The following is a 14,001-nucleotide window of genomic DNA, read 5'->3' as shown; positions in this document are numbered from 1 at the left end:
TAACTTGCAAAATTTAAAAAAAAATGCAGGAGATACTTTGCTTAATCTTGAATCGTTGAATATTTTCTGCAAATAACAGTATCTCTTATTTTTTTGCATAGTAGATGCTCCATGAAAGTTTTATATTAAATAAAATAAGACTCTATTTGCTGTCCACTCTGAATTTTCAAGGGAAAGCAAACTCAATGATTTTATATGAAAGATGATTTGCAAAATTCATCAAGTGTTCATGAATCCCCATTTCAGAGATTATATATAAAACTCCTCCCTCCCCATCAGTTTTAATATAAAATCAGTTTTCCACAGATATTTATTTTAGAATCAGATAAGATTTTCAGAAACAAATCTGAGATAGATATACTTGTGTGTGTGCATGTGTGTGTTCAGTCATGTCCAGCTCTTTGTGACCCCATGGACTGTAGCCTGCCAGATTCCTCCGTCCATGGGATTTTCCAGGCAAGAATTATGGGTGGGCTGCCGTTTTCTTCTCCAGAGGATCTTCCTGACCAGGGATTGAATCCCGCATCTCCTACTTTGGCATGCAGATTCTTTACTGCTGACCACTAGGGAAGCCCCGGATATATTTGGAGCCCCTTTCTCCATTTTTCCACCCTTGTTCATGAAGTTTGAACTCTACTTCTATAGGAAATATTGAAAATCTTACTTCTATCCCCTTTTCAATGACTCATCTCTGCCCAGAAGAGGAATGGCTTACGTGGTAGGCAAGACAGGGAAAAAAGATCTGAGTATTGGCAGCATATAATTCTTGCTTCTCCATTTGAGGTGATGGGTTGGAGGATGGGCTGGTTGGGGAGTTGGGCAATTTCCCACTTTCTGAGCCTGTGACTGAGGGTGACTGTCACCTAAATAGACCAACTGACTCTCCACTCGAGCTGGTCCCAATATCTAGATTACAATGTGCCAAAGCAGATTGAGCTTCCACTTTTTAGCCAATGAAGTTGTATTTATAAACTGTATTTATAGAAGAGGAAAGTGCCTTTCAACATACTTCCAATTTTATTAAGAGACTACACAGACTTTTTTTGCATCTGTTTGAGTTAATGAGAGCTGGATACTGATGTTATGGAAATTTAATTATTACCAAGGTTTTGGTTAGTAAAATCAATTTCTAAAGATGAATATAGATGAAAAATGTAAATGAATATATAGTCTACTTCATAAACATTTTAAGAGACCTTTGATGAAATTTTTAATCTTAAGTTTATAAATCAATGGTACAATTCCAGGTGTCTTTTTCTATTCAAACAAACCAAAGTCTTTGTGTTTCTTAGTCAACAGTCAGAGAGAAATATGCTTATATTAAGTAAATAGAAATGTATCTGAAACAGACTTGTAAGTATATGCCAACCTTTCCTTAGTTGATCTAACAATATACTGTACCAGCTGGGTATTTGCTTCCCTAAGCACCTGTGTGCACAGTCTCCCATTCTTTCCTGGCTTCTGTAACAGCTTCTAAGCCAAGAACTGAATCGCCAATTTCAGATATATTTTTCTATCCAGAGATAAATTTTAACATATTGAGCTCATAAATTTCTGCTTTTACAGAGGCAGCCTGATTCTATTAGCTATTTTAAATAGCATTTCCCAATCCAGGATTTCTAGCAATGAAGACTATTTCTTAAATGTTAAAAATTTCCTAAGGAATGGGGGTCCGATTAGCAATCAGAGAATCTATTAATGTGTTCCTCATAATAATAACAGCCAAGGCCTCTTTCGCTAGAGAACTATCTCATCATAAGTAATTCTCATTATTGAGGTAGCATAGTTGTATAGCACTTTGAGAGAATTTCAGACGTTTGTGACATTTTTAAATGTGTGAATTTATCTCTGCCATTTTCGCTTTATTGTTCTTCCCCACTATGACTTTTGGAGTGGGGACAAGTTTCTGATTTGTAATGATGTGTCTAATGATTACATTTTTCTCCATGGGGATTAGAAAAGCTAGTAAAATAGAACTACAGTGCTGTGGATAGGTGTCACTAGGTATAGTTAGGAGGCAAATTCCTTGCACTTATAACTTAGGACTGTAAAATAGAAATTAGACTTCTGTGTACCCTTCATGTACTTCTAAGATTGTACACTGAAGTTATCCTGTTACAAGTAGGCTGGTATCTCAAAGGTAATAATCCCTTTGTTGGTAAGTTCAAGGAAAGAACTGGAACTGGAGAGTGTGGCCAAAATAGCAAAGTAGGAAGACCTCCTTCCACAGGCACAGGAAAATTATAATAATTTTCAGAGCAACTGTCTATGAAAATCACCTAAGACTAGCAGAAAATACTTTCCACAACTAAAGGCATAAAGAAGGAATTAAAGGCATAAAGAAGGAACCACAGGAGACCGGTAGGAGGGGTAGAGACACAGAATAAACAGGACCCACACACTTGGGCAGATGACTCACAAGGAAGACGATGATCACATTGCAGAAGTCTCTACATGGAACAAGGGTCTGAGCACCACCTACACTGGGAAGACTGGCTTTGAAGACCAATGGGACTTGCATTGAGGAGGGCATGGAAATCCAGCATTCTTGCCTGGAGACTCCCCATGGACAGAGGAGCCTGGCATGCTAGAGTCCATGGGGTCGCAAAGAGTCGGACGTGACTCAACACAGCACAACACAGCATAGGACTTGCATTAGGGGAGCCAGAAGGCTGTGGGAAATAGCTCTTAAGTGAAATATCCTGGCTTAAGAGTATTAAGGTATTTCCCATCATAAAGGTTTCCCTGGTGGCTCAGGAAGTAGAGAATCCGCCTGAAACTCAAGAGACCTGGGTTTGATCCCAGATCAGGAAGATCCCCTGGAGAAACGAATGGCTACCCACTCCAGTATCTTGCCTGGAGGGCTACAGCCCATGGGGTTGCAAAGAGTCGGACACGAGTGAGCAACTAAGTAGGCAAATGGCATACACAAAACCCCAGATGCTCCAAGTCCCAACGTAGAGGCAATAATTTGAAAGAGACCCAAGTCAGAGCCATTGGCTTAAGTTGGAAAGCCTCTCAGAGAGACAGGAGGAGATTGGGACTCCCCCTAGGGACACAGATGGCTGGTGGCAGCCATTTGGGGGGACCCACTTATCACAGGGCCACTCTTTTGGAAACCTCCCTTTAGCCTATTAGTGCCGAGAGCTTACTCATCTACCAGTGGGTCAGCACCAGCCATGGAACACCCTGGGTTGTGCAGTCAGTTGTGCCAGGACTGGATCTTGTCCACCAGCGGGCTAGCAGCCACCACTTGAGGCAGTCTAGCAGCCATCTGGACTGGGGGCCAGCCCAGCCAGCCAGTATGACCACATTAGTCAGTCCTGCCACATCAGAAGGGCCCATGCAGCTCACAGAGGGGGCACCTCTGGAGCATACAGCTCTGGTGACCAGAGTAGAATACACTGCTGAGTCCCATAGGACATCGCCACATAGCCTGTGTTCAATAAATTAGTCTCCTTCTTAATGTTCTTTGCATAAAAAGACTCCTTAGTAGCTACCATACCTACAGACTTTGAGAATGAATGTGTAAAGATATAGAAAACACACAAATGCACCTTTAGTGGGTTTCTGGGTGGGTCTAAACTGAGGACCTAGAATAATTATGTTACTAACAGAGAAGTGAACTCAGGAGGCAAGCTTGGGTTGGGAGGGACTGTCTTGGTTCTAGGTCCTATGGCCAAAATGTGATAATGAACTGTCCTTTCCAAGGCCACTGCCAGGAAACACATTCTCTGGGCCTGATAATATTGGGTACCTGCTTTCAGTATTTTGACTGAGAATAATAAACAAGGTTAAATTTCTCATGAAGCTATGAAGCTTAAGCATTAGAGTCCTTGAATGGCATGGACCCCTTCCAAGACCCTCAGAAGAGTACTGACCACATAGTTACAAGATCATTTACATCTTTTATAAAATTTAAAAACATAAGATACTTGAACCGATAGGTGAAGACCACTGTATTTCTCCACTCTGATTCCCTTCTCTCATATTCACTTTCTTCTCTCACCAGTTAGTTTGGAATGACCAAATGAGAATGAGACTTTGGGGGATCTCGTTAAGCTAGGAAAGTTGAAATGAAGATATGTTCAGTTTTAGTTTAGTGGGATACATCTATGAGGATTGCAGTTACCTATGTTTAGCTATCTCTTTGCTGGTCATCCTGGTCTAGGAATAGCCCTACCATCTGCAATGCCATTAACTCTATTGTTGTGAAATGACTGGATAGCCAGAGGCCATACAGTAATATAACAGTGCTTTTGCTATTTAGCCATGGAAACACATATATAATAAAAGAGAATCAGGATTTGAAATACACAGGTCAGAAGCTGGTCTGTGGAACATTCTTCTGATCTTTATACATTTTAAAGTATAAGTGATAAATTCACCTTTCAAATGTTCTCACTTATGAAACATAAACTCAAAAAATGTAGACAATATGCAGTTATAAATACATCTTACTTATTACTTTTATTGGAGTCACATGAAATAAAAAATCAAAATTTTGTGTCTATTAGGACATGAATAGTATGAAAGCTAAGTATATTTATATGTATTCACAAGTTTTATGCATCCCAACATATAAGACTTTGACTAAGTATATCTGATATATCTTGTCTTGAAGAGAATTCTGGTGGTTTAAGAAGAGGGGCACATGACAACACTAGCAACATGGGGAAAATATCTGAAAAAAAACACATGCATCTGAGAGAGTCATTCCCTAGGCGGGTTGATAAGAAATCTGAGGGTCCCCAAGGAGAGAGGAGTTTGGAATTCTCAAGGAGGAAGAAAGGACAAACTTTTTTTTCTTTCCTCTACATTCCTTAGGATTATATAACAATAATATATCCTGCCTGAGGACAGTCTCTGGATTAAACCTTCTGGCTAATTCTGTTCTCTTAAAATGTAAAGTATGGGAGTAGGTCTGGTGAGGTCTTTACAACCTCCAGACATTCTTTGGATTCATTGGAGAGTATATAACTCCATTGCTAACACTAGCAAGCTATGGAGGGGGGTACTCTTTCTACCCCCTTCTGATGTCTATGTCGGAAGCTTTCTCTATCTCCTTTATGCTTTAATAAAACTTTATTACACAAAAGCTCTGAGCAATCAAGCCTCGTCTCTGGCCCCAGATTGAATTCTTCTCCTCTGGAGGCCAAGAATCCTGGTGTCTTTTTGAGGTTCAGCAACAAACTTTCACATCTTTACAAAATTTCCACATATATTCATCAGTAAGTCAGTGTACGTAGCATAAGGATCATTTGGTTATGCAATTATGTGGTTCAACACTACGTAATGACAATTTTGAATGCATTTGCATTGCTTTTGTGTGCACCTTATTTTTAGATTGAAAAAGAAGTTTTCAGAATAATTAAATGAATGAATAAGCTCTTGAAGTGTTTGATTGTTCAGTTAATAATAAAGAGTGAAACATAAAAATACATTTGAAAAAAGCTTACATTTCTTGCTAATTTTAAACAATTATTGACAGAAAGTTAAGATATAATGTATAATACATTATGACAACCAGATGTCACTGACAAATTGATTAAAGTGATCATTTTAAAGATTATTTAATATTAATCACTCATAAGAAAATTTGAAGTGATCTAAAATCTCGTAGGTCATATATGAAAGAAGCTTGATAGTAATTGTAAAAATGGACATGGGTTTTAAATCTGAAAACACCTTTTTAAGTCTATCAATGATAGTAGAAAAGTAGTTTGATCAATTGTGATAAAGGAAAGAGTCAATTATCTCTCTATTCTTCCTGGAGAAATGATATTATAAAACAATGACCATACGAGAAGAGGTATTGGAAATGCAGCCAAAGTAGAGAAAAATTATCACGCATGCATGAGACAGTAGATTAATGAAAATATTAACAGCTTCAAGGAATACTCCCAGATAAATGTCACCTTTGCAAAAGTTGATTGGTATTATTCTGATTTATTTTCTCAACAATCACATTTGTATCAAATATAGTTCAAACTTTGTAATCTTTAAGAAGGGATCCCCAAAGTATTTAATACCCCTAAAAATTAAATATACAGTATCACAGTGTATTACTCTTCAACAGATATCCTGGGGAAATTCTTGTACAAAGAGAGGCAGAGTGCTAGGTGCCTGACAGCTTCTTGTGAAGCTGATCATGGACACACTCAATCCTGGATCAAATACAAAGCTCTGATCAGATTCTTCATTCCATATGCTTGTGCCTCATGTGTCATCTCAGTCTTTAAAATTCCTATACTGTCATTTGTTTGTAATGTTAGGATTTCTTATAAGCTCCTTCAATATTCTCACTGCTTTTACTCTTATCAGACATGATAGTGTTAATTAGATTTATTCTTAACCTAAAACTAAGCATAAATTCAGCAAACACCCAATAAATTAATAATAAATTGACTGAGACTAAAATGATTGCATGACATCCAATGCCTCCCATTAATCATAGGCAAAGAGGACACCCTATAAGCAAAACTTGAACTAATTTTTAATAAATATTAAAAAGTTAAAAAATATGACAAAGAGCTTTTCATTATTTAGATCATGTAAAAGGAAGCATCTGTACATAAATTCACTCAACCACTGTGGTATCTGCTTTAGGTTATCCGAACCTCTGTTTACTTTCATCATTGACTATGTTCATTTTTTTCCCTGTAATAAATACATGCCAGAGAATATCTGGAAGGGTATGAAGGAAGTTATTTTGGATTAATGGGGGTCAGTATAATTAGATGTCATAGAAGAAGCATTAGCTCATACGACATAGTATACATATACATGTATGTGACATTTCCTCATTTCTCCTTTTAAAAGAAGACTCCTAGATTCTTCTCAAACCTATTTGAAAGAGTTAAACATTAGGTTGACTTTCATCCTTTTAGAACTTTGTGCAAACACATTTAGTGACAGTTCTTAACTCCTGAGATTGTCAACCCTCTTCATGTAGTAGGTAGTTGTAGGGAGGGTGATATGTAGGAAGGAGGGAGATGCTATTTTCAAATTTGAGACAGGAATGTACTCAGATTTAGTCATCACATTAAAGGGATAAGGATACAGGAAACACCTGAAACGGATACAGGGGGTTGACAGTCAAAGCCAAATTTTATTTAATTTGCCTCTAATTTTACAAAAGGACTTTTCTTGGACTCTACTTCCCCAAATCTTTTTTGCTTGCTTAGTCACATGATTCAAGTCTCTGAACTTATCTCTACCACCTCCAACTGCAGGACCTCTTCTCCTCTAGGTTTCTTTTACTATATTTTACTTAGAAATGTCCCTTTCTGAAATTTTGTATTGTTATTGATGTATAGTTAGCTTACAATAGTATGTTAGTTTCAGGTATACAACAAAGTGATTCAGGTATGTACATATTTTTCAGATTATATTCAATTATATATTGAATATAATTCCTTGTGCTATATGGTAAATCTTGTTGCTTTTCTAATAGTAGTTCATATCTGTTCATCTCATCCTCTTAATTTTTCCCTCCCTCTCTTTCCCCTTTGGTAACAAGAAGTTCATTTTCTATGTCTGTGAGTCTTTTTCTATTTTATATATCAATTAGTTTGCATTATTTTTTAGATTCCACATATAAGTGATATCATACTGTATTTGTCCTTCTCTGATTTATTTCTCTCATTATTAAGGTCCATCCATATTGCTGCAAATGGCAATGTGTAGATTTTTATGGCTGAATAATATTCTGGTGTGTGTGTGTGTGTGTGTATGCATATGTATGTATATAGAGTGTGTATACACATGTATGTATATGTATATACACACACACACCTATATTTGTGTATACACACAGACACACACATCTTCTGAGGCCAACCATCTGTTGGTAGCCACTTGGGTTGTTTCCATATCTTGGCTATTACAATAAAAATCTTCAAAAAATGGTTTATTGCCTATCTCCGTCACTAAAATATAAACTCTCAGAGGACCAGTTTTTTCTTCTGTTACTATATTGAGTCCTAGGATTATGCCCAGAACATAGTAGATGGGTTGGAAATGTTTTTAGTTCTCACAGAGCCTTAAAGTTTAACAACTTGCTGTTTTAGACACATAGATATATGCTAAAGACTCAATATATGTGTTAAATGCTGTAGTTCAAAAACATTATCATTTATTGTAGACAGAGGCCAAAAATGCTAAAAATATAAAATCAATATTTTACATACATAAGCATTCTATACTCCTTCAACTAAATGCATATTTAATCACTATCCTAGTTTTAAGCCAGTGTGTTTTTTCTAGCATCACTAATCATCAGGGAAATGCTAATCAAAATCTCAGTGAGATGTCACCTTACATTTTGCAGAATAGGTATTATTAAAAAGACAAAAGACAACAAGTATTGGCAAGAATGTAGAGGAAAAAGAACCCTTTGGCATTTTTGGTAAGAATGTCAATTGGTAGAGCAAATAGGAAAAACAGTGTGGATGTTCCTCAAAAAATTATAAATAGAATTACCATATGACTCAGGAAGCTCACTTCTAGGTCTATATGTGAATGAAATGAAATCACTATGTTGTAAAAACATCTGCACAGTCCTCTTCATGTAGCATTATTCACAATAGCCAAGGCACGGAAACAACTTCAGTGTCTGTCTGGAGATAAATGAAAAAAATACATGTGATATATAAATTCTTTTGCAACAAGAGGATGAACCTTGAAGGCCTTGTACTAAGCAAAATAAGTCACACAGAGAAAGACAAACATTATGTGATCTCCCAAAGCCAAAGTCTTAGAAATAGATGAGAACAGTGATTGCCAGAGGCTGAGAATGGTGAAAATAGGGAGATGTTAGGCGAAGGAACATCAATTTATAAGGCAAATAACTCCTGGGAATCTAATGTACAGTACGGTGATTATAACTGGCAATGCCATATTTTCTACTTGAAAGTTTCTAAGAATGTAGATCTCAATGCTCTCATCACACACACACAGACATATGCATGGGTGTGTGATCAGTTTCTCAGTCGTGTCTGATTCTTTGCGACCCCATGGACTGTGGCCCACTAGGCCCCTCTGTACATGGGATTCTCAAGCAAGAATACTGGAGCAGGTTGCCATTTCCTCTTTCAGGGGATCTTCCCAACTCAGGGATGGAACCCACATGTGTGTCTCCTGCATTGGCAGGCAAATTCTTTGCCACTGAGCCCTCTGGGAAGCCCTCATAAGCACACACACACACACAAATGGTAATTATTTGAGGTGATAGAGATTTTAACTAACTTTCTTTTGGTAATAATTTTCAATATATATGTATATAAAATCATCTATTTCTACACCTAGAATTAGAACAAGGTTATATGGCATTTATATCTCACTAAAACTGGAGAGGAAAGGATATACTGGCTATATAATAAACACTTGAATTTATGGGTTTTAAAAATAAGGCTTTTTAATGTTTTATAATATGGACAAGTTTAAGTGACTTTGCATTGTGGTTTTTTTTTTTTTTTTTTTAAAGAGAGAGAATTTAATCCTTATCCTTCTGAGATAAAAGCTACATGTAGCAGTCTCTTACTGATACTCACTTGTACTTGATCCCATGTTATGTTATCAATTTAACCAAAATCAGTATTTTGCCAAAATGCTGATACACTTTTTTTTTCTACTGAACACAGCTGGATCCTGTAAAACAATTAATATTAATACAGGAAATTAAAACAGGGATGAAGTGGGGAGAAGGGAAACAAATGAAATAAGTGCTGAGAACACACAGTGTTTACTCAACTACTAGATTAACTTTCCTTATACCTAGGGAAAAAGAGAAAGAGAAATTTTAGGCAGTCACTGGGGAGTCACCTGACATGGCAGAAAGTGAATTGGAGTAACTACTCAGAGGTCCTAATAGTCCCAGCTATAGCGTTAAATGGCTGTGAGATTGTTAGCAAGTTTCTTTGGCATCTGGCCTTCAATCTCTCCATTGGAATATTTCTTTCAACTCTGATTTTTTATGTAGATCTCAAACCTACAAATTATATTTGATTGCTCTATGTTTTTCCTTATGTCTGACATCAGCCGAGGAGCTCCCCTTAGCTTTAATTCCAACATATAGCTTGACTACCCATCCTTTTACCAAATCCTCTGCTGTCAACTTAGTCTCAGCCATGGTTGTTTCTCTCCTGGACTTCAAAAATAGTATCATGAATGGTTTTCCTGCTTCAAATCTCACTATTGTCTATAGTTTTTGTCCACATAGCAGCTGGTATACTTTAAAAAAGTGAACCTCTTCAATGTATTTCCATTATAATTGGAATAAAAGCCATGTTCCTTACTTTGCATTCAAAGCCTTTTATGCCTTAGCATCTGCCTGCCTCTGACTCTCTTTCTACCGTAACACTTCCGTTACTGACAATAACAGATTCACACAGGTCATCTTTCTAACCTCCAAACACATTGGGAATATCCTATCACAAGTACTTTGTTGTTCCATCTGCTGAGAACACTCTTTTCCAGGACTTCAGCTTTTTATCATGTCACTATTACCACCAGGTCACTTTGTCAGACAGATTTTTTTCTGATCACACAATCTTATGTTGCCACTGTTTTACTTCCCATTATACCCTAACCCATAATCTCATTTGAGGTCCCTCATGGCACTTACCAGTATCAGATAATAATCTATGTGTATACAGGATTATTTTATTCTCCTCAACAAAACAAGAAACTCATTGAGGACAAGAAATTTGTTGTTCACTATTATCCTCAGTGTCCAGACTGATGGCCACATGACAGATACCCAGTGAAACTGTTCTTGAATGAATAGTCAATGAATCTGTAAATAAAACTGGTAACAAGTCTTTGCTTAGCAAGAGATGAAACTAGATTTCCTTCTAATACTCAGAGACTTTTCTGTTATCTAGCAAAATATAACATGTCTTAACAGGATAGTCAAGATTCCTTTCAGTTCAGTTCAGTCGCTCAGTCTTATCTGACTCTTTGTGAGCCCATGGACCACAGCACGCCAAGCCTCCCTGTCCATCACCAACTCCCAGAACTTACCCAAACTCATGTCCATTGAGTCAGTGATGCCATCCAACCATCTCATCCTCTGCCGTCCCCTTCTCCTCCTGCCTTCAATCTTTCCCAGCATCAGGGTCTTGTCAAATGAGTCAGCTCTTCCATCAGCTGGCCAAAGTATTAGAGTTTTAGCTTCAACATCAGTCCTTCCAATGAGCACTCAGAACTGATCTCCTTTAGGATGGATTGGTTGGATCTCCTTGTAGTCCAAGGGAATCTCAAGAGTCCTCTCCAACACCACAGTTCAAAGCATCAATTCTTCAGTGCTCAGCTTTCTTTACAGTCCAACTCACACATCTGTACATGACCACTGGAAAAACCATAGCTTTGACTAGATGGACTTTGGTGGCAAAGAAATGTATATGCTTTTTAATATTCTATCTAGGTTGGTTATAACTTTCCTTCCAAGGAGTAAGCATCTTTTAATTTTATGACTGCAATCACCATCTGCAGTGATTTTGGAGCCCAAAATAATAAAGTCTGTCACAGTTTCCACCGTTTCCCATCTGTTCGCCATGAAGTAATGGGACCGGATGCCATGATCTTTGTTTTCTGAATGTTGAGCTTGAAGCCAACTTTTTCACTCTCATCTTGCACTTTCATCAAGAGGCTCTTTAGTTCTTCTTCGCTTTCTGCCATAAGGGTGGTGTCAACTGCATATCTGAGGTTACTGGTATTTCTCCCAGTAATCTTGATTCCAGCTTGTGCTTCATCCAGCCCAACGTTTCTCATGATGTACTCTGCATATAAGTTAAATGAGCAGGGTGACAATATACAGCCTTGACATACTCGTTTCCTGATTTGGAACCAGTCTGTTGTTCCATGTCCAGTACTAATGGTTGCTTCCAGTACTAATGGTTGCTTCCTGACCTGCATATGGGTTTCTTAGGAGGTAGGTCAGGTGGTCTGCTATTTGTATCACTTTAAGAATTTTTGACCATATATTGTGATCCACACAGTCAAAGACTTTGGCATAGTCAATAAAGCATAAATACATGTATTTCTGGAACTCCCTTGCTTCTGTGATGATCCAGCAGATGTTGGCAATTTGTTTTCCGGTCCTCTGCCTTTTCTAAAACCAGATTGAACATCTGGAAGTTCATGGTTCACGTATTGCTGAAGCCTGGCTTGGAGAATTTTGAGCATTACTTTACTAGCATGTGAGATCAGTGCAATTGTGTGGTAGTTTGAGCATTCTTTGGCATTGCGTTTCTTTGAGATTGGAATGAAAACTGACCTTTTCCAGTCCTGTGGCCACTGCTGAGTTTTCCAAATATACTCGCATATTGAGTGCAGCACTTGCACAGCACCATCTTTTAGGATTTGAAATAGCTCAACTGGAATTCCATCACCTCCACTAGCCTTGTTCATAGTGATGTTTCCCAAGGCCCGTTTGACTTCACATTCCAGGATCTCTGGTTCTAGGTGAGTGATCACACCATCCTGATGGTCTGAATCATAAAGATCTTTTTTGTACAGTACTTCTGTGTATTCTTGCCACCTCTTCTTAATATCTTCTGTTTCTGTTAGGTCCGTACCATTTCTATCCTCTATCAACCCCATCTTTGAATGAAAAGACCCTGATGCTGGGAAAGATTGAGGGCAGGAGGAAAAGGGGATGACAGAGGATGAGATGGTTGGATGGCATCACCGATTCAATGGGGATGAGTTTGAGTAAACTCTGGGAGTTGGTGATGGACTGGGAGGCCTGGCGTGCTATGGTCCATGGGGTAGCAAAGAGTCAGACATGACTGAGCACCTGAAATGAACTGAACTGAACTTGCATAAAATGTTCCGTTGGTATCTCTAACTTTCTTGAAGAGATCTCTAGTCTTTCCCATTCTATTGTTTTCCTCTATTTCTTTGCAATGATCACTGGGGAAGGCTTTCTTATCTCTCCTTGCTATTCTTTGGAACTCTGCATTCAAATCGGTATATCTTTCCTTTGCTCCTTTGCTTTTTGCTTTTCTTCTTTTCACAGCTGTTTGTAAGGCCTCCTTAGACAGCCATTTTGCTTTTTTGCATTTCTTTTTCTTGGGGATGGTCTTGATCCTTCTCTCCTGTGCAATGTCACAAACCTCCATCCACAGTTCATCAGGCACTCTGTCTATCAGATCTAGTCCCTTAAATCTATTTCTCACTTCCACTGTATAATCGTTAGGGATTTGATTTAGGTCACACCTGAATGGTCTAGTGGTTTCCCGTACTTTCTTCAATTTAAGTTCTGAATTTGGCAATAAGGAGTTCATGATCTGAGTCACAGTCAGCTCCTGGTCTTGTTTTTGCTGACTGTATGGAGCTTCTCCATCTTTGGCTGCAAAGAATATAATCAGTCTGATTTCAGTGTTGGCCATCTGGTGATGTCCATGTGTAGAGTATTCTCTTCTGTTGTTGGAAGAGGGTGTTTGCTATGACCAATGAGTTCTCTTGGCAAAACTTTATTAGCCTTTGTCCTGCTTCATTATGTACTCCAAGGCCAAATTTGTCTGTTACTCCTGGTGTTTCTTGACTTCCTACTTTTGCATTCCAGTCCCCTATAATGAAAAGGACATCTTTTTGGGGTGTTAATTCTAGAAGGCCTTGTATATCTTCATAGAACCATTCAATCACAACTTCTTCAGCATTACTGGTCGGAGCATAGACTTGGATTACCGTGATATTGAACGGTTTGTTTTGTAAACGAACAGAGACCATTCCGTTGCTTTTGAGATTGTATCCAAGTACTGCATTTTGGGCTCTTTTGTTGACTATGATGGCTACTCCATTTCTTCTAAGGGATTCTTGCCCACAGTAGTAGATGTAATGGTCATCTAAGTTAAATTCACCCATTCCAGTCCATTTTAGTTCACTGATTCCTAAAATGTTGGTGTTCACTGTTGGCATCTCCTGCTTGACCACTTCCAATTTGCCTTGATTCATGGACCTAACATTCCAGGTTCCTATGCAGTATTGCTCTTA

This window comes from Cervus canadensis, chromosome 8 (genome assembly GCF_019320065.1).
Source record: "Cervus canadensis isolate Bull #8, Minnesota chromosome 8, ASM1932006v1, whole genome shotgun sequence".
Classification (NCBI taxonomy): domain Eukaryota; kingdom Metazoa; phylum Chordata; class Mammalia; order Artiodactyla; family Cervidae; genus Cervus; species Cervus canadensis.
This window is presented reverse-complemented; position numbering follows the sequence as displayed.